Source organism: Gobius niger (assembly GCF_951799975.1).
Source record: "Gobius niger genome assembly, chromosome: 23".
Classification (NCBI taxonomy): Eukaryota; Metazoa; Chordata; class Actinopteri; order Gobiiformes; family Gobiidae; genus Gobius; species Gobius niger.
Window position 1 is genome coordinate 3,448,244 of NC_136874.1, and position 18,654 is coordinate 3,466,897.

At 40.4% G+C, this 18,654-nt stretch overlaps 1 long non-coding RNA gene across 1 annotated transcript; it reads right to left on the reverse strand.

Moving 5' to 3' along the window:
• Nucleotides 1–4: 4 nt before the first annotated feature.
• On the reverse strand, nt 5–18,255 carry LOC306982237. Its single transcript, XR_013794180.1, has 2 exons — nt 17,895–18,255; nt 5–54 (listed from the first exon to the last, which is right to left on the reverse strand). It is a non-coding gene; the product is annotated as an uncharacterized lncRNA (long non-coding RNA).
• Between the last annotated feature and the right edge of the window lie 399 nt (nt 18,256–18,654).

Sequence of the window (18,654 nt, forward strand, 5' to 3'; positions counted from 1 at the left end):
AAACCTTTTTCTTCAAGTAGAGCGATGTCTCAGAAGGCACTTTCTTTCAGCGATCTGTAAAGACAAAAAAGAAAGGAGAGAAAGAGCCGGAGTTATTTTTGGGACGAAGTGAAAGTGTGTGAGAAATAACAGGGCAACAGTTTAGGTGACAAGCCGCAACAAGATTCGGCGAGCGCGAGAGAGAAAATGCGTTTTGTTTCGAGGGGAAAATGAGAAGTTGCAATCATTTATGTCCCATTATCAGGGTTTATTCATATTTCATGCTTCTCGATAGCGCGGTGATGCCCACGCACTGCAAAGGAGATGGAACGTGCCGGGAAAGCAACAAAAATACTTCAATAAAAGCCATAAAAATGCGATGAAACCACAACTACGAAAACGCAAAGAAAATGGGATATAAACGTGGAGGTAACGCGGGTTTTGTAGGTCTTAGCTTTCAAATGAGGCCCTACGCTGGGGTTATAGTCTGTAAACTACAGTCGAGAAGCTTTTAACCTCTTAATTCCAGCCTGAACCGAGAGCATTTTGTCCAGTTCAGCTTTACCCAAATCTTGTAGGCCAGTGTAAAGCCTCATTTGAAAGCTAAGATCTACAAAACTCATCTAAATGGATCTTTTTCCTCACGTTATCAGATTCACGTTTTTTTTTCCATCATTTTTTTTTGTTGTTGTCACATTTGTCCTTTTTTGTCATATTTTAATCACATTTTTGCCACTTTTTCATCATTTTTTTGTCCATTTTCTATAAATTTTTTATAATTTTTTTGTCACTTTCTGTCATTTTTTTGTCCCTTTGTCAATTGTTTTGTCACATTTTTGCAACATTTTTTTGTACATTTTTGTGACATTTTTGCCACTTTTTCATCATTTTTTGTCAATTTTTTATCTGTTTTTTTTCACTTTTTTGTCACATTTCCGTCATTGTTTTAGTCTCAGTTCTGTCGCTATTTTCACACCTTTTTTCCAGAAGCTTTTGGATTGGGGTAAAGCCAAACTGGAGAAAATGTGCTCGGTTCAGGTGGGAGTTAAGGGAGTTATATCAGAATTGAACAGATTTTTATGTGCAAAAGCTCCTCAGTGTTTGTGCTTTATTCATTTATGTATTTTTACTTAATAGTATTGAGATGTTACTTATTACTGCAGATAAATGCTCTCTTTTCGTCTTTACTTCAGCTCCGTGTGGATTTTCTCCTGTGTTTATAGTAATTTATGGCTCAATATAAACATGCTGTATCTCTTTATGTTGGATTTTCTGAGGACTTTTTAGTCGCTGGGTTAGTTTTTCAGATGAATAAGCCGGCATAAGAATCACCAGAACTGCTAGCCACAAGTTAGCGGCTAGTTAGCAACATTAGCAACATTAGCTTGTATGTTGTAAACACTGCAGACTCCATGCAACAACATTTAGCTCTGGTTAAATCCAGCACAGACTCTGATTTAGGGAGTGTCGTCTGTAATAAAGTCAGCTCTATGTGGAATATTGGATTTACACTAAACAATTCTCCAGTTTGTTGCTATTTTCTGTCCTCAGCGGAGAGCTGGTGGTATCGGTTTCTGGTATCGGGACCTCATGAATGAGTACGAGTATGAGGTATAGCCGTCTTTAGCCGCTGCTGTAGATCCCTGCCTGTGCTTTATTGTACGAAGTTCAAGCATAACTAATCATGTCAAAGGTAGAACGGGGTGAACAGTGGCAGAAATACGAGCCGGTGTGTGATGTAAAGGAAAGCCCCTGGGATAAAGAGCTCTTACAGCGGGACGAGCAGGAAAACCGGTGTGAGGTCGGAATGAGCTGACAGCGGGTAAAGACGGAGCACTTAAAGAGACGGAAAATACAGCCATCCTCGTATTTGAATCAAATGATGCCAGAATAAGTGACTTCTACTGTAATTCAGGTTTTGAGGATGGTTAAAATTGAACGGGAGTCATTGAGAAGTAAGAGCAGGTTAAAGCTAATCTCCAGAACATAATTACAGACTGTGATGAATATGACGAGCAATGCATTACCGGGTTAGCTATTACACAGGGCGTAACATCTGGGAATGCTCTACCGCTAATTTTAGAGGGAGGAGGAAGAAAGAGGGCCATGGAAAAGCAAGAATACTCACTGAAGTTAACTTTTAGACCTTCAAAACATCTATAGCAGAGATACGGTCTATAGTAGGAGCTCGGCTGAATTGTGAAATCGGGTTTGAAATACTCATGCGAACAAAACCGAGCGGCGCTAATGAGAGCGGGTCTGGACACGCAAACGCTGCTGCGGCAGAAAGAAAATGATATGGTGGGAAGTCGACTCGCAGGTGCACAGGGGCTTCGGTGTAAAAAAAATGGCAGCCGAAATGACCAGAAAGAAGTTGGATTTTCACGGCCCGGTGAGGTTCTGCTCTTAACAACGTTACAGCGTTTTGCTTAAGTGGGAAATCCCTGGTGGAAGTCCCCGTTAAGTCACTAACAAAGACACTAGTGTGTGTTTACTAGACGCCAGATCGAAATAAGGTCAAAAGGGGAATGGACTAGCATGCATCCAAAAACTAAAGTCATTTTTTTTTTTTGCGAACTCTGCATACTCTGTTAAATATTTCCTAAGTAAGAAAAGACAAAGCGACAGAGGGATATTGTACATCCAGTTGCACAATGGAGATCATTTTTTCCACTCAAACTTGGCTCTAAAAACTGTTTAAGTGGCGCTAGCCCACAGTTAGCTTTGCCCGTTAGCCTGTTAGCTTCTTCTGTGTGATTCTATTAGTGTGTGAGAAACATCGCAGTGAAAATCGGTCACAAGTTTGTACATCTATTCTAATCTCTTATCCCCTGTCTTAACCAAGCACATTTTCTCCAGTACAGCTTTACCCAAATCTAAAAGCTTCTCGATTGGAGCCTATAGGCCAGTTTAACACCTCATTTGAAAGATAAGACCTACAAAACTCAATGGATCTTTTTCCTCATTGTTGCCATTTTGTTTTCACTGCGTTTTAGTCACTTTTTCGTCACATTTATGTCAGTTTTTTGTCTAATTTTTGTTGCATTTTTGTCACATTTTAGTAAATTTTTTGTCGCGTTTTCGTCAAAGTTTTGTTACTTTTTTGTCACTTTCTTGCCTATTTTTTGTCGCTTTTTTGTCCATTTTGTGCTACATTTTTGTCACTTTTTCGTCCATTTTTTTTCACTTTTTTGCTGCTTTTTTGTCATTTTTTCACCACATTTTTGCTGCATTGTCATCATTTAAGTCTCGTTTTCTCTATTCACATGCTTGTTTTCCAAGAACTTTTAGATTTAGGTAAAGCCGAACTGGAGAAAGCGTGCTCTGTTCAGGTTATGCCAAGTCCCTGCATTGCAAACACCCCATGCAAGACATTCAAACCTCTGTCCTCGCATTGTCCACCCGTTAATCTGGTTGTCTTTTCTAATCATATTACACGTTATAAGCAGCTTCCTCCGCCTCCCTCTTCCTCTGGGCTAGATTTAATTTCGAACACGTCTCGCGGGGCTCGGAGCCAATGGCGCGAGAGGAGGCTGTGAGGTATAGGAGCTGTGCCCAATTATGCCCCGGCGTATTTTTAGACGCCATGTTGCGACCGCCAACCAGGTAACCCACTTCCACGCACAAAAACCAGGCTATTTCTGCCACTATCTTACACTTTGTTGGATCCCACTACCCTACTCTTGCTCCCCTTTGCTGTGCAGCTGTTAAAGAGAAATATAACACATAAAAGGACCATTGTACAGTCAGATGTGTCCGATGGAGTGGCACAAGGGTCAGTCTTGGGTCCCATTTTGTTTCTGCTGTATAGAATAGACAGATAGATGGACATTCAGCCCAATAAACAGCTATGGACAATCATAAACCACACCTACAAGAAAATGAATTGGTGACTAATGGCTCGCTTAATAAGCATCGTACGGGGTAAGTTTTGTCTTTTTTATACTCCGACAATAAAAACGTTGTTAAAGAGGGGGTATTCTGCTTTTTTCAATCACATAGCACCAGTCTATATCACACTACAATGATGACCAAACCTTCTATTGGTCTGTAGATGCAGTAAATTAGAATAACTGCCTTGTATAAAATGTCTCTCTCAAAATGGCTGTAGTGAATGTCTTGAAATAGGCCTCTGTCTCTTTAAGAACCTCTGAGCCTTTCCGACACGCCCCCTCCACACGCTGTCTGTGGCATCAGTGGGGAGGGGGTTCTGCTGAGGAGCAGTGGTTGGTTACTCGGCTGGTGACGAAAGCTCGGAGGCGTCTCCAGGAGGTGGGGGCGTTCCTAGGAGGACTCAGGCAAACCTATCCCTAAAATGGCCGCCATCAGAGTTTTTACTCAAAAATATGTGAACGTGCCAAGGCAACACTTCAGGCGTGTTTTTGATGAGGGAATGACATAATAACATGATGTAAAGCTTGAAAAAGTCAATTTTGCATAATACCCGCCCTTTAAGGGAGGAAACTAGCAAAAAATCTCCACTTTAAATCTTCACACCGGCTCGTATTTCTTAAATCTATCCTTTCACCTGCCGTGTCTCGCCTTAAAGGGATATTTCAGGATTTTTGACATAGGGCCTCATTTCCTAGTTATTCAGAGTGTTGTTGATTTCTGGAGATATTTTTGTTTGTAATTCATACAGTTATAGTTATATTTGAAGAGTTACATGATGCTAGGCTAGTGCAAGGCTAGTGCATGTCTATGGTATCAGCTAGGCTGCATTAAAAACAGTCTGACCCGCTCCACAGAGCACCTGAGGCGTTTAAAAAGATATACAGGTACACCGATTATGTTGGAACATGGAACTTGTATTTTGCAACAAAAACGTGTACAAACTCGGACGTATAAATGTCTCAAAGGAGGACGACTTAAACTCATCCCTAACTTTCCTATATTTGCAGCATCCCAGCTCTTCTTAGGAAAACATTTCTTGCAGGGGCACATTTCAGGGGCGCTTTCTTCTTTTAGTCTAACCTCTGGTGGGGACAGCGTTCCCTGGATACGTTTTTGGAGCAGCTGCCGCACAACAGCCACTGGGGAACATTCAAAAATCACTCAAAGATGCGCCAGTGGGTCTAAAACACAGCTCACAGTCTGTTTGTAACATTGTAACATGGTAAAAAGCTGCTTGACACCCCATTTAATCAGTTATTCAAACATATATAACCATTTGTGACACTGAAACCCCACAATCTGCTGTAATTCCAGCTTCAATCTGAGAAAATCTCCGAATGCTGGCGGCTACAGCTAACGGCAGTGTGTTTGAAGCGGGTTATTTTGGACTTGTAGGAGAGCGACTGTTTTCACTTGTTGCTTGGAAACTACTTGTTACTGTGGAGAAGCACAAAACACTGAGTCAGAAGAGGCGGCGAACGCTAAAAGGGAGTTCGAATTTGAGCCAAAAGTTGACATTGGAAGTGCTTTCAGGCTGTTTGAGGTATAGTCAAGACGCAGGAAAGGAAAGCAGCCATTTCGGTGTTTGTTTAAGGAGACACCACAGGCAATACTTACATTTCTTACATTCTTACAACCAGGATTTCACTTTAGTAGCTCCTACAGGCACCAAACTGTCTTGTACTTAACAAGATTTTGAAGATTTGCTCATGATGATCTAATTCCTGCCAGATTTATTGGCTTTGGTGCCACCGAATTTGACAAAAATGAAAATCTCAATATTTTTTGTGGACTTTCTTGATAATGATGAAGCAATATTTTTGCAAACAATCAGAAACATCTACATTTACAGTCATTTGTTGTTCAAAATCATAAGTGCCCTGAACAGACTCGTCATCCCGCCATTTTTCTCTTTTTTTTTTTCAAACTTTCCCAATTTTTCCTCAAGTGTTTCCAAAATTGTTCCCAATTTACACATTTTTTTCCTAAATTTTCCCATAAATTCTTCGGGTTTTTTTTCAAATATTATTATTTTTTATTATTTTTACATTGATCACATTTTTCCCAATTTGCTTTTACAATTAAATAATATTATTTTTTTTCTCCAATTTTTTTTTATTATTTTATTTTTTCCCACATTTCCCCCCAATTTTTTGTCGTTTTTTCCCAAATTTTTCTCTCAATTTTCCCAATTTCTTTTTCCCATTTTCCCCCATTTTTTTTCTATTTTTCCCCCAATTTCTTTTCATATTTTTTCCAATTTTTTCTCAAAATTTTACCACAATTTTTGTCTTTTCCCCAAATTTTGTCAATTTTTTTCCTCAAATTTCCCAATTTTTCCAAGTGTATTATTATTATTATTATTATTATTATTAATTTTCCAAATTTTCCCCCAATGTTACCCCTTTTTTCCCCATTTTCTTTGTCAATTTTCCTTATAAACTTTTTCCTGCATTCCTTGACATTGGAGATAAACTTAAATTCACATAAAACAGCAATTCCAAAAAAAACTTTCCACATCCCCCCATTTTCCCCTGTGTTTCCAAAATTGTTCCCAATTTACAATTTTTTTTTCCCAAATTTTCCCCTAAAATGTTCCTTTTTTTTTTCAAATAGTATTATTTTTATTATATTTACATTTTTCATATTTTTTCCCAATTTGCTTTTACAATTACAATATTTTCTTCCCAAATTTTCCCCAAATTTTTTGTTATTTTTTCCCATTTTTTCTCATTTTTTGCCAATTTGCTTTAATAATTTTAAATTTTTTCCCCAATTTCTTTTCACATTTTCCCCCATTTTTTTCTCTCCAAATTTTCCCCCAATTTTTATTTTATTTTTTCCAATTTTGTTCCAATTTTTTTCATTTTTTCCCAAATTTTTTTCTTTTTTTTTCCTAATTTTTTTTTTTTTTTTACAAGTGTATTATTATTATTTATTTTCCAAATTTTCCCCCAATGTTTCCCCTTTTTTCCCCATTTTCTTTGCCAATTTTTTTTTTTTTTCAACAGCAATTTCGATATTATCTTGTAGTCGATATATTGCCCACCTCTAGTAACTAATAGGTCCAAAATAACAATAAAACCACCACATTTAAACCTGATTATATTCATTATTAACATGAATTGGTCAAAAATACTGCTGTAAAATGCTTACTTTAATATGAAAACATAAAATGACGGTAAACATGCAATACATTTTTTTCTCATATTCTTATCCACAACAAAAGTTTGAAACCGATATCTTTAAACGTAATTATTTTCCCTATTCCCCTGCATCATTGCTCTCCTTACTAGTTTTAGTTGGGCCCTGGCTTCGACATACCGCCTTTACATTCTGCATGTCCCGTTATGCGGGCGAAGGTCGGGACAATGCGATCCCTGTGTGACTTCTGCAGCCGCCAAAACAAAATCTGAGATAAGGGCGGCTTAAGGTCATGAGAGCGAGCGACAGCGCCAGACATGGAAGTTATTCAAAACAAGGCGGTGGGTAGAAGAGGCACCGGCATGAGAGGGAGAGCGAGATACTTCATGTCAGATAACAGACTTCAGATTCAACCCGTTTAACCCGCGCTCATAAAAGAGGAATCTGAAGCAGAGGATAAAAATAATGTGGCCAATACAACAACAAAAAAGGGAACAAAAAGGTGATAGGAACGTGGCAAAAACGTTATAACTAAAACAAGGAAGAAGCTTAGATGAGTTTTGTAGGTCTTAGCTTTCAATTGAGGCATTCCACTGGCCTATGGGCTGTAAAGTTTGCAGTCAAGAAGCTTTTAGATTTGGGTAAAACTGGAGAAAATGGGCTCAGTTAAGGTGGGGGTTAAGGGGTTAATGTCTAAACTAGAGGTCGACCGATATGGGTTTTGTTCAGGCTGATGTTTTTGGCTGATTTTTAAACATTTCTGGTCTATGATCCTGTGTTTGAAGCTTCTGAACTGTACAATGTATCAGTGTTGAACTGTGGTGAACCCCCCCCGCCTTAAATCGGCTATACCCAAATCTAAAAGGCTCTGGAGTTTACAGCCTATAGGTGTAGGGCTGAAACGACTAATCGATTAATCGACGACTAATCGATTATTGAAATAGTCGACAACTATGTTAGTAATCCATTAATCGTTTTCTGGTTCACACAGACTAAAGAAAAATGGAGCAAAAATGACATGAAAATGTAGTATTTTTGATGAAAACCTACTTTGTTTTTCATAGTAAGGGTCTGTAGTGTTTTGTACATTGTAAATTTCATAAATATCCGTCTGTGTCTCGTCCAATCAGAAGCAGAATTAGCGCTAAGAGCCTCCAACAAACATTTACTTTAAGTTTCCTCCATCAACACGTCCTCAAGCAGCGCCACTTTAGCTTTATGTGATTTTTTTTTTAATCCAATTTTCCTACACCATTCACAGCCAAGCGATTAATCGATTAATCGTAAAAATATTACAAGATTAATCGATGGCAAAATAATCTTTAGTTGCAGCCCTACTATGAATTAGAAAAATGATCATTAATATCAGTCACTGGGTCCATGATCTCTCTGTACAAGATCAGTATTTTCCCCAAAAAACAAAATCATTTTTCCTCCATATAATAGTATAGGCCTTTAGAACGCTGTGATGTCACCTGCAACCCAGCAATTGTTTTGTTTTCAGGCTGATGTTTTTGGCTGATTTTGAAACATTTCTGGTCTATAATCCGGTGTATGCTGCTTCTGAACTGTAAAATGTGTCAGTGTTGAACTGTGAAAGCATTGGGCACTTTTACTGTCTTAACCAAGTTGATTTTCTCCATATCGTCTTCACCCAAATCTAAAAGGTTCTGGAGTTTACAGCCTATAGGTGTGACGCCTCATTTGAAAGATAAGACCTACAAAACTGATCTTTTTCCTCGTTGTTGCCATGTTGTCGTCACTTTTCTCACATTCTTTTTTCATCTCATTCTTTGTTGCTCATTTTTTGCTTTTTTTTATTGCATTTTCATCGCTTTTTTCTTATCGTTTCTGTCGTTTTTTTCAAGAAGCTTTAAGATTTGGGCAAAGTCAAACTAGAGAAAAAGTGCGCTGATCAGGTGGGAGTTAAGAGGTTAACCAGGAAGTCTCTTGAGATAAACCTTTTCTGAGGGAGACCTGGCCAAGAGGCACCGGTGCATGCTTTATTGGGGCTTTTGAGTGATTAATTCAGGACAATCATGTATAGGAGGTTCTTCAGAGGACCCAACAGATTCCAAAACTAAAAACAGTAAGATCTCTTATGGTTCTGAAATGATAAGCAAAAGTCTGCAAGTCTCCAGTACTGTGTTGCTTTGATTTTTCACCAAGATCTTGCATTGATGACGATTTCTTGTAATCATTTTGTCCAAAACGAACCATAAACTGTCTCGTGCTAATCACCAGCTACCGCAAAGGAAAAAAAAAAGTGTAAATGCTTGAAATTCCCAGCATCAGCCAGGCAAACATCCTTCTTCGCTCGCACCGGTGGCAAAACCTGCAGCTTATCATCGTCGGCGCTGAGCAAAGAGAAGATAGAGTGTTAGCGATACGAGGCTAATGGGCTAACACGCGCCGCACGCCGAGGTCAGACCGATGACTTTCACTTTGGACGTCCCGCTTCCTGCCTGTTTAATTGGGCAGACAAGACGCGATAATGTCCCGCCAGCTGCCGCTAATATAAGGGGAGGCACAGTCCAGGCTCAGACACAGATACTGGGCGACCAAGCAGCTAAAGGTGATGTTGACATTATGGCTACTGAATAATAAGGAATGATGCTACCAGGTTGTACACATTATACTTTCCTATTCTGCAGTTTTGAGAGGGCTCTTTATCTGCTCTGTGATGGTGTGGAGGGATTTTTGACATAGGGCCTCATTTCCTCGTTATCCAGAGTGTGATTTGAAGAGTTTCGTGGTGCTAGGCTAGTGCTAGGCTAGTGCATGTCTATGGTAACTAGTACCCTGCATTAAAAACAGTCTGACCCGCACAGTGCACCTGTGGCAAATCACTTATAACACCAGACTAACCATATAAATGTCTGTGTCGACTGAGTGATGTTTTTTGCATTTAAAACAACTTATATTTGAGTAGCTTCCTGGTTGTAAGCTAGTTAGCGGCGGAGTGATCTGCTCGGTTACTGGATCTACAGTAGTTTGTTTACCTGCGGCAGCCATTACTACACGTGGAATTCACAAAGGAGCTTTCTACAAATCAGATATGGCAACGTTTGGAGGACGAGCCCATGATTTTGAAGAGGTTTTTAAAGCAGGCTACTAGTTACCATAGACATGCACTAGCCTAGCACTAGCCTAGCACCACTAAACTCAATCAACAACATTCTGGATAACTAGGAAATGAGGCCCTATGTCAAAAACCCTGAAATATCCCTTTAAACAAATTATTATTGTTCTTTTTATGGGAAATTTCGTTTACCCAAATCTTAAAGGTGCTTGACCTGGGAGTTTAGCCTATAGGTCAACGAAAACTTGACAACAAAAACAAGGAAATAGCTGGAGTCTTAGCTTTCAAATGAGGCAGAGAACTTTAAGAAGAAAAGGAGAACATGTGCTGGGTGAAGGCGGCGGTTTAGAGGTTAATCTTTGCGCAACGTGGAAATGCAGGAAAGCAAACTGACTTCGAGCTAAAGCAAACGGTTTAATCAGTCGATGACAACGGCCCGAGCTATAAATGTCCATACGGCGACTGAAGGGTCAAAGAGAGTTCAGCGAATAGTTAACTATTTCCTAAAAAGCAGACACGATTGTAAAGAAAAGGAGAGTAGCCGATAAAGCGTGGTGTTCCCAGTCACATTTACAATAAACTCTCCGAAAAGATAGCTAAAGTTGTATACAGTAGGCCAGGGCTAGGCAAATCTGGCAGCACAGAACCTCTGGCCCTCAAGATGATTTTGAGAAACATTATGACGCAAATCAGAAACATTTTTAAGGTTAAACGGAGAGAAATACTGTCAATACACCCAATAAGGTTATATTATATACAACTCTGGCATTTGTAGAACGTGCACTGGCAAAATAATAATAATTTTCAGGAAGAAATGACAGAAACCTACTTGAGTTAAGAGATTCAATCTAAAGTTTGAGTAGATTTGGTCTGGTCTTAGATCAGATAAAACATCTTATCGTCTTTATTACAAGTCTTTATTCTTTGTAAAAGTTCATTTGTCTGATTTCAATGCTTGTTCCATTGGCATTAGCATTTGTAACTTTAGCTTAGATCAGTCCAAACAGACTCAAAATCAACATAAAGAAGCTTTATTCAAGCAATTTTAAGTCATTTATCTCGTTTAAATTGGCGGCTTCGGCCCTCGGTCTTTTTACAATGAAAAAAATTGCCCCTCCTTTAAGAAAACTTGCCTATCCCTGCAGTAGGGTCTACAGTTTCCATGAAGCTCATAGTAAAGTTTCTAACTCCTTGGCAGTAGAGAAAGACTGAAACGCTTGTTCAGGCAATGCATCTATTACAAGCTTAAGGCCTAAGCTTGTAATAGTTACCACAGCATGGAGAAAACACTGGTTAATTTTCAAACATAGCTCCAGGACTGAACCAGGACTGAACCAGGTCTAGTACCAGAGCTAGCAAGCTGATAGATTTTGCAGTGTGGTCGTATTTTTAGCCGAACAAGCCGCATTTCCATCTATTACCATTTCATGCTGGCACCACCGCTGCATTTGCATGGTCAAGAGGAACAAGTCTGTGGAAACCGAATAGAGAGAGAGTCTGTTGTTTCGCCGGTAATGGAAAAGCGATGACGCTAATAACGCTAATTTAATCGCAATGTCGAGCACTTAGCAAACCTGGAGAAAAGGGTCAGACTAGCCAACAACAACAAAATGTGCGGAGGTCGCTTTTTCCTCCAACTTGGTAAACCTTCAGACCTCCAAATTCACTCACTCCAACTCCATTACCCCCAAAATCCGATCCCGGAAAGCTTTTAGCACATTGCTTTGCTTAGCTGGACAGTAGTCAGTATTTAGGTCACGGGGACGGTTCAATATCGTGTGCCGGGGCGAAGGGGGCAGGCCCGGTTTGGCTAAGGCTATTATCTTATAAAGCTATCTGCTGACTGTGGGATTCCTCTATTGTCTTAGCAGATCACTCAACCGTGCTAATCGCTAATGCTAGCACCTGATCATATAGGTTAGCTTAGCCCGAGGCCACGGGTTCCCGAGCGGTGCATGGGGAGCTTTCAGGAGGGAGTTAAAGTCATCAGCAAGACATAGGTGTTCAATAAATAAACGTTTTCAATCGTTTTTTACTTTGGAGAGGAGAAGAAAGAAGTAAAGTCCAAGAAGAAATCCTCCAAAACTATTATTAGTATTTAATGAGTAAAGTATAGATATAAGCAACAAATTTACTGAAGTAAAAGCAAAAGTATCAGATTATAATTCTGCTTAAGTAAAAGTAAAAATACTGCATCTGAAAAAGTACTTTAGAAGTAAAAAGTAAACATTGTTTAAGGATTGTTTTCAAACCAGGTCTAAACCAGCAATAAATCAGGGCTAAACCAGGACTAAACCAGGGCTAAACGAGGACTAAACGAGGTCTAAATCAGGACTAACACTGGACTAAACCAGGTCTAAATCAGGGCTAAACCAGGACTAAACCAGGTCTACATCAGAACTAAACCAGGGCTAAACCAGGGTTAAACGAGGACTAAACGAGGTCTACATCAGGACTAAACTAGCGTTAAACCAGGACTGAAACAGCAATGAACCAGGACTAACCCAGGACTAAACCAGGTCTACATCAGGACTAAACTAGGGTTAAACCAGGACTGAACCAGCAATAAACCAGGGCTCAACGAGAACTAAACCAGGTCTACATCAGGACTAAACCAGGGTTAAACAAGGACTGAAACAGCAATAAACCAGGACTAAACAAGGACTAAAGCAGGTCTACAGCAGGACTAAACCAGGGTTAAACCAGAACTGAACCAGCAATAAACCAGGACTGAACCAGGGCTCAACGAGGACTAAACCAGGTCTACATCAGGACTAAACTAGGGTTAAACCAGGACTGAACCAGCAATAAACCAGGACTAAACCAGGGCTCAACGAGAACTAAACCAGGTCTACATCAGGACTAAACCAGGGTTAAACAAGGACTGAACCAGCAATAAACCAGGACTAAACAAGGACTAAAGCAGGTCTACAGCAGGACTAAACCAGGGTTAAACCAGAACTGAACCAGCAATAAACCAGGACTGAACCAGGGCTCAACGAGGACTAAACCAGGTCTACATCAGGACTAAACCAGGGTTAAACCAGGACTGAACCAGCAATAAACCAGGACTGAACCAGGGCTAAACGAGGACTAAACCAGGTCTACATCAGGACTAAACCAGGACTGAACCAGCAATAAATCAGGACCAGACCTGGGTTAAACAAGGTCTAAAATGGGTCTAAACCAAGACTATTCCAGGACTAAAGCAAGACTAAAGAAAGTAAAAATTCAAAACTGCGTCTAAATTTGGTAAAGCAAAGTAAAAGCAAAAGTATCAGTTTAAATTCGACTTAGTATTACACTCGCAAAGGTGCTTTAGAAGCAAAAAGCAAAACAACAACATTTTTTGAAGTATTGTTTTCAAACCAGGTCTAAACCAAGACTAAACCAGGAATAAACCAAGTCTAAACCTGGACTAAAACAGCAATACATCAGGAATGAACCAGGGCTACTCCAGGGTTAAACCAGGACTGAAGCAGGTCTACACCACAGACTGTAAAAATAATAAACAGCGTCTCCTCACTCCTCCCTGTTTACATTAATAACCACGTTCCAAAGAGAATCCTCCTCCCCAGCCCTGACGGAGCATGTTCCTAAAAAGGGCATAAGGGCGGGATCTTCATTGTAGACTCGGCCTGTGTGTGGCGCGTAGTTCAGTCATAACCACGCCCACACCTTTAGCTCTAATGCTAACGGCCTGTCAATCATAGCCAGGCCTCATTAGTATAGCAAATAGGGGAACAAAGTTAAGTGAAATGTCCTAAAGGTTTTGCATCGGGCCACAATTAAGCCGCATGTGTCATTCTGCAATAACAAAACTTCTGAGTACCCGAGGGCCGTTTCTCTGTAGAATTTCAGCCCGGATGACGTCTTTCTCCCATTCTTCACCACAGGAAGGGCAGGTCCGATGGTCCATTATAGAGAAAACAACTCACTTCCCCGTAATCCAGCGGCCAGACAATGACACCACCGCCGTGAACTGCGAGGGGAGAATGGCCGCGAAATGACCGCCGCGTGGCCCGAAATACGGATAATTCGAGAGCGGAAAAACCAGGCCCGAGTCTGGACTGAAACCGAGTTGGAATCGTAAAGATGGGAGAAACGTCTCGTCCCTGAGAAGGTTAATGTCTCTTACATCAGAGACATTTTCTCTCTCGGTTTGAAATGTCATTACAGCTACAGCTTTTTATTCTGTCTCTTTTATATTGTTATTGAATCAAATTTCTGCAGCCGGCCATGTATTTTCCTAGATTGTGAGAGCGAAGTACACAGCTAATCTACTAGCTGCTATTGCTATCATTAATGTGCGTTTTACAGGGTTTCTACAGGTGGCAGCAAGTCAAATTAATGCTTTTTAATTCCATTTTAATCCCCAGATACTAGAGGATATCGACTATCGGCCGATCTAACGCAGATAAAAGCCGATATCTCCGGGACAGAATGAGATGGAGACTTCACGTTTGCGCACCTTCCTCGGCCTCAGGGGAACTGAGAAACATCGCGAGGAAAATTAGTTAGCTAAAAGTTTGTTAAATATAAGTTTCACCAACTAAACCTCGGTGAACATGGACCTGCTGCGTGTCATTTTGAACAGAACCTGGAAAATCCAATTGGCAAGCTAGTTTTAACCTCCACAATTATATTTTTGATTCCACAGCTAGCAACAGCACGCTAATGCTAACAGCAACTAATCAAAGCTGGGACAGAAACTATGATTGGATCACCTAAAGTAATCAAATATAGTGTGTGTATGTGTTTTTACAGTATTATAGAACAGACTTGGAAAATATCGATCAAAAATATCGGCTGTACACATCGGCATCGGCCAGTACAGATCCAAAATAATCAGCTTTGGCCTTAGAAAAATCCATATCGGTCGACCTCTATCATATACTATATTTTCAATGCCACAAATGCAAGAAAAATGTGCATTTTGTAATTATTCAATAAGGGGAAATGTTCAAATTCAAAACTGGAGACACAACGGGAAACTTTTGAGAAAAGATCCTGTAAAGTTTCAGTCAAAACTACAGCTAAATTACTTTGAGACCAGCTTTTGTATTTTTTGTTTTGTTCTGACAAACGTATGCAGTAAAATAGTTGAGTACAGGCAGTACAAATGTAAATTTAATGCCAGTTTGAATCCAATTTAATGCTTTTGAGGTGCATTATGTTACTTTAATGCAAAAAAAAAAGTTGATATTTGTGTGTATTTGACCTTGTAGTGACCCAGTCGTGAAAACCTTCCAAATAATTGATCCTGGAGTAACTGTGATAGAAAGTAAAGGAGCCAAACTGATCATTCACACAGCTACGGGTCACTACAAGGTCACAACAACTTTTTTTCCAGCATAACATGTTGCATATCACACCTTTAAGGCCTTCATGTTTGCATAATAAATGTAATGCCCCGTGGAAACCCTGGTATTAAGGGTTAAAATCATAAATTAGGCCTAATGCTGAGTATTTACGGATTAAAGAAGCCACAAAGGCCTGATACATGTCCACCAGGAGGAGCTGTTCCCCCAATAATGAGCCCTGACAGAGAGAAGCAATCACAAACTGGCTCGTATGTTTTAAATTCAAAATAAAATAGCTCCCTCTCGCCTTCTGTCAGTGAACAGACGAGTTCGTGAGTGAGATTGCCCACTTTCATGTGGTTCTGACACTGGCTTTGGAATACTTCATCCCCAGAATGAGAAAAGATCCAAGCGTCTGTATGCACCGCCATAGAATAAAAAAGGCGCTGTGTTGGCGGGGAGACTGCCCGGATGTTTCTCCCATCCATCGGCAACCTTTAGATCTGAACACTGAGCCACAGCTGCGGAGAAACTTCATTACGCCTCATTTTGAGAAGAAATCGTAAGTCCAGGGAGGAACCAGACAAGGGCACGTACTCAATGACAAAAAGGTTAATGATGTTGGGAGTAACGAAGCAGTCCCAATTTAATCAACGAAGCAAATGCATTACGAGTTAAAACTGCGAGGAGAAAGTAGGATAGGTCTAAAAAAAATCAACAATATGATTTAAAAACTGAACTATAACAGGCAAAAGCACAAAAAGGTTGAAGATTTTCCATGAGAGACAATTTCGTAGCACTCTCCATATTCAAAAGGCTGAGTTTTTTGGGGCCTATTTACAAATTGCAAGCACTTTCCCGACTCTAAATCTTCTTTCACAGTCCTGTTCAATGACTCACCGCGGCGGCGCATAACGTGACAAGCTTCTTTTTCGCGACAAAGTGAAAAATACAGCGCCTGAGTGGCAAAAAAAACGGCAATGACATTCTGAAAAAGTGCTGTAATGCGTCTCCTATAGGACTGAAGAGGAGTCCTTTATACTCTGTGGGGCAAATGCTACGAGAGGCTAAATGCTAGCAACATAAGAACATATCTGAGTATGGAAAAATGGCGGCCTGTTCCTTTAAAGTCATAAAAAAAACAACTGTGCTATTGAATACCGTTCTATGCCTCCAAAACCAAAAGTATCACAGAAATGCCTTTAGCTCTGAGCCTGTTCCTTAAAATGAGCACATTTTGTTAACCGTCGACTCCTGGACCTGATTGAAATTGTCCGTTTCATGGCATTTACATAATTCCTGTGGTTTCTTTATCATTAACATATTAAAAGATCAAGTTTAGAGGCCACTGGATGTGAATCCAACCCCACAAAAAGCAGAAACTGAACAGAGTTTGTGCTAGCATTAAGCTAAGAAGACACTTTTCGACGCTAATTTGTATCTAAAGTAAAATCTCAAAAGATCTGTATATTCATTAATGATTTCTAACAAGGCTTTGACCTAAATGTGATGTTGATAATAGCTGAAAACATCTGGGTCGCTCATAATTTAGTGGCTAATGCTAACGGCTATAGGGAAAATACATTGAGCAGGCTAACGGACTAGCCGACTTGCTAACAGTCCACACACTTCTCCATTTTAGTTTCATGTTTATCACTTTGTTGATCGGTAGCTCCACTTCCTGATCCCGTGAGCGAGAAAACATAAGCTCCTCCCACTCCTACTCCCCCCTCTCTTCATTGCTCCCCTTCGCTGTGCAGCTGTTTCAATAAAGAGAGAGATAGTAAAACAAAACAAATACAGTGTTCGGTGAGTGTTTTTCAAAGCATTTCCTCGATACGTAAGTGCTTTCTGGTTTGCTGTGGCTACGATGCTAAGAACAGCCACTAGGGGAAGATTCAAAGAAGATTCAAAGATTACTCAAAGACACGCTAGTGACATTGTAACAACATGGTAACATGGTAAAAGAAGGTCGATCTTGTATCACATCTTCAATAACAGTTATGATAAAGGAGAAATAAAATAGTAATTAAGTGCTCAAGAGCCCAAAAATATCTAGTTTGTCATTTATAGAACGATAAGTCGGGGAATGATTGTCACAGGCATACTTGAATTAAGATGTTATTCTTATTTTAGGTACTCAAAATGACTTAAATCAGCATAAAACATTCTTAGTTTGAGTGGTTTAACATCCCACACTGCAGTAATAAATCAAAAACTTCAGGGATTGTAACACCAGCACATACTGTAGGATTCACTGAATAAATGCAGAAATGGAAATAGAAACTTGAGGCGTTTTAAAACCATGGCCATGCTGTGGGACTCACAGTCTAAGCCAAGGTCTAAACAAAGTCGCGCTCTGGCCACTGCGGTAGTAGATCTTGCGGATAGCTGTCGTCCCACGCTGCCAGCATGTCTTGTCCTATGGATACAACCTCCCCACCCAAACTGGTATGCAGCAATGCACCATCCGAAAAGGAATCACCACTCACCTTTCACGCCCTGCTGCGCTTCCCCTCATTTCCCTCAGCCTCTCCTCGCCTTTATCTCTTAAAAAATCCCCCCAAAGTTGTCAGTCCAGACGCGCGGATCTGTCCATGCCCGGAGCGGGATTCGGAGGCAGGAAAAAGCAGAGGCAAAGAAGAGTGCGAGCAACTCTCTCTCCCTCCCCGACTGACTGTCCGCCTGTGTCTTTGCTGGATCGCATGCACACACGCAGACTGCCTTCTGCCTCTTCCTGCACCCCGTGGAAGCGCCCGCCCACCAGGGGGACGGCGGCCAATCGGGGGGCGGGACCAGCCCAGAGGGGACGCGACAGCCAATCGGGCGAGGGAGGCAGATAATTCATGAGTTTGCGTTGGAACGGGCCAGAGAGATTGAGGGAGGAGGATGGATTAAGGCGCTGCAGGTGAATAGGGGGGAAAAATGTAATGTAGAGATATTTATTTGAAACTATTGCTGCAGATTAGTGAAGGAAATGCATTGCGAGTTCTGTGCCATAGTGGGTTTTCATATTGAAATACGGCGTTTTATGCATAAATATGGCCAAAATCGTCTATATTTTCATCAATAGATAGAGCCAGGTTTGAATCCATGGTTTACTTTGTTGCTATATTAGTGAGTTACAGAGATGTGTTGCTTCATGGAGCTCCTCCCACATCAACAAAGCTCAGACATGTTCAAGATTATAAATGATATGAGACTCGTTCAAACTGTCCTTGGAAGTTTGGATGATTTTAGTCTTTTTATCTT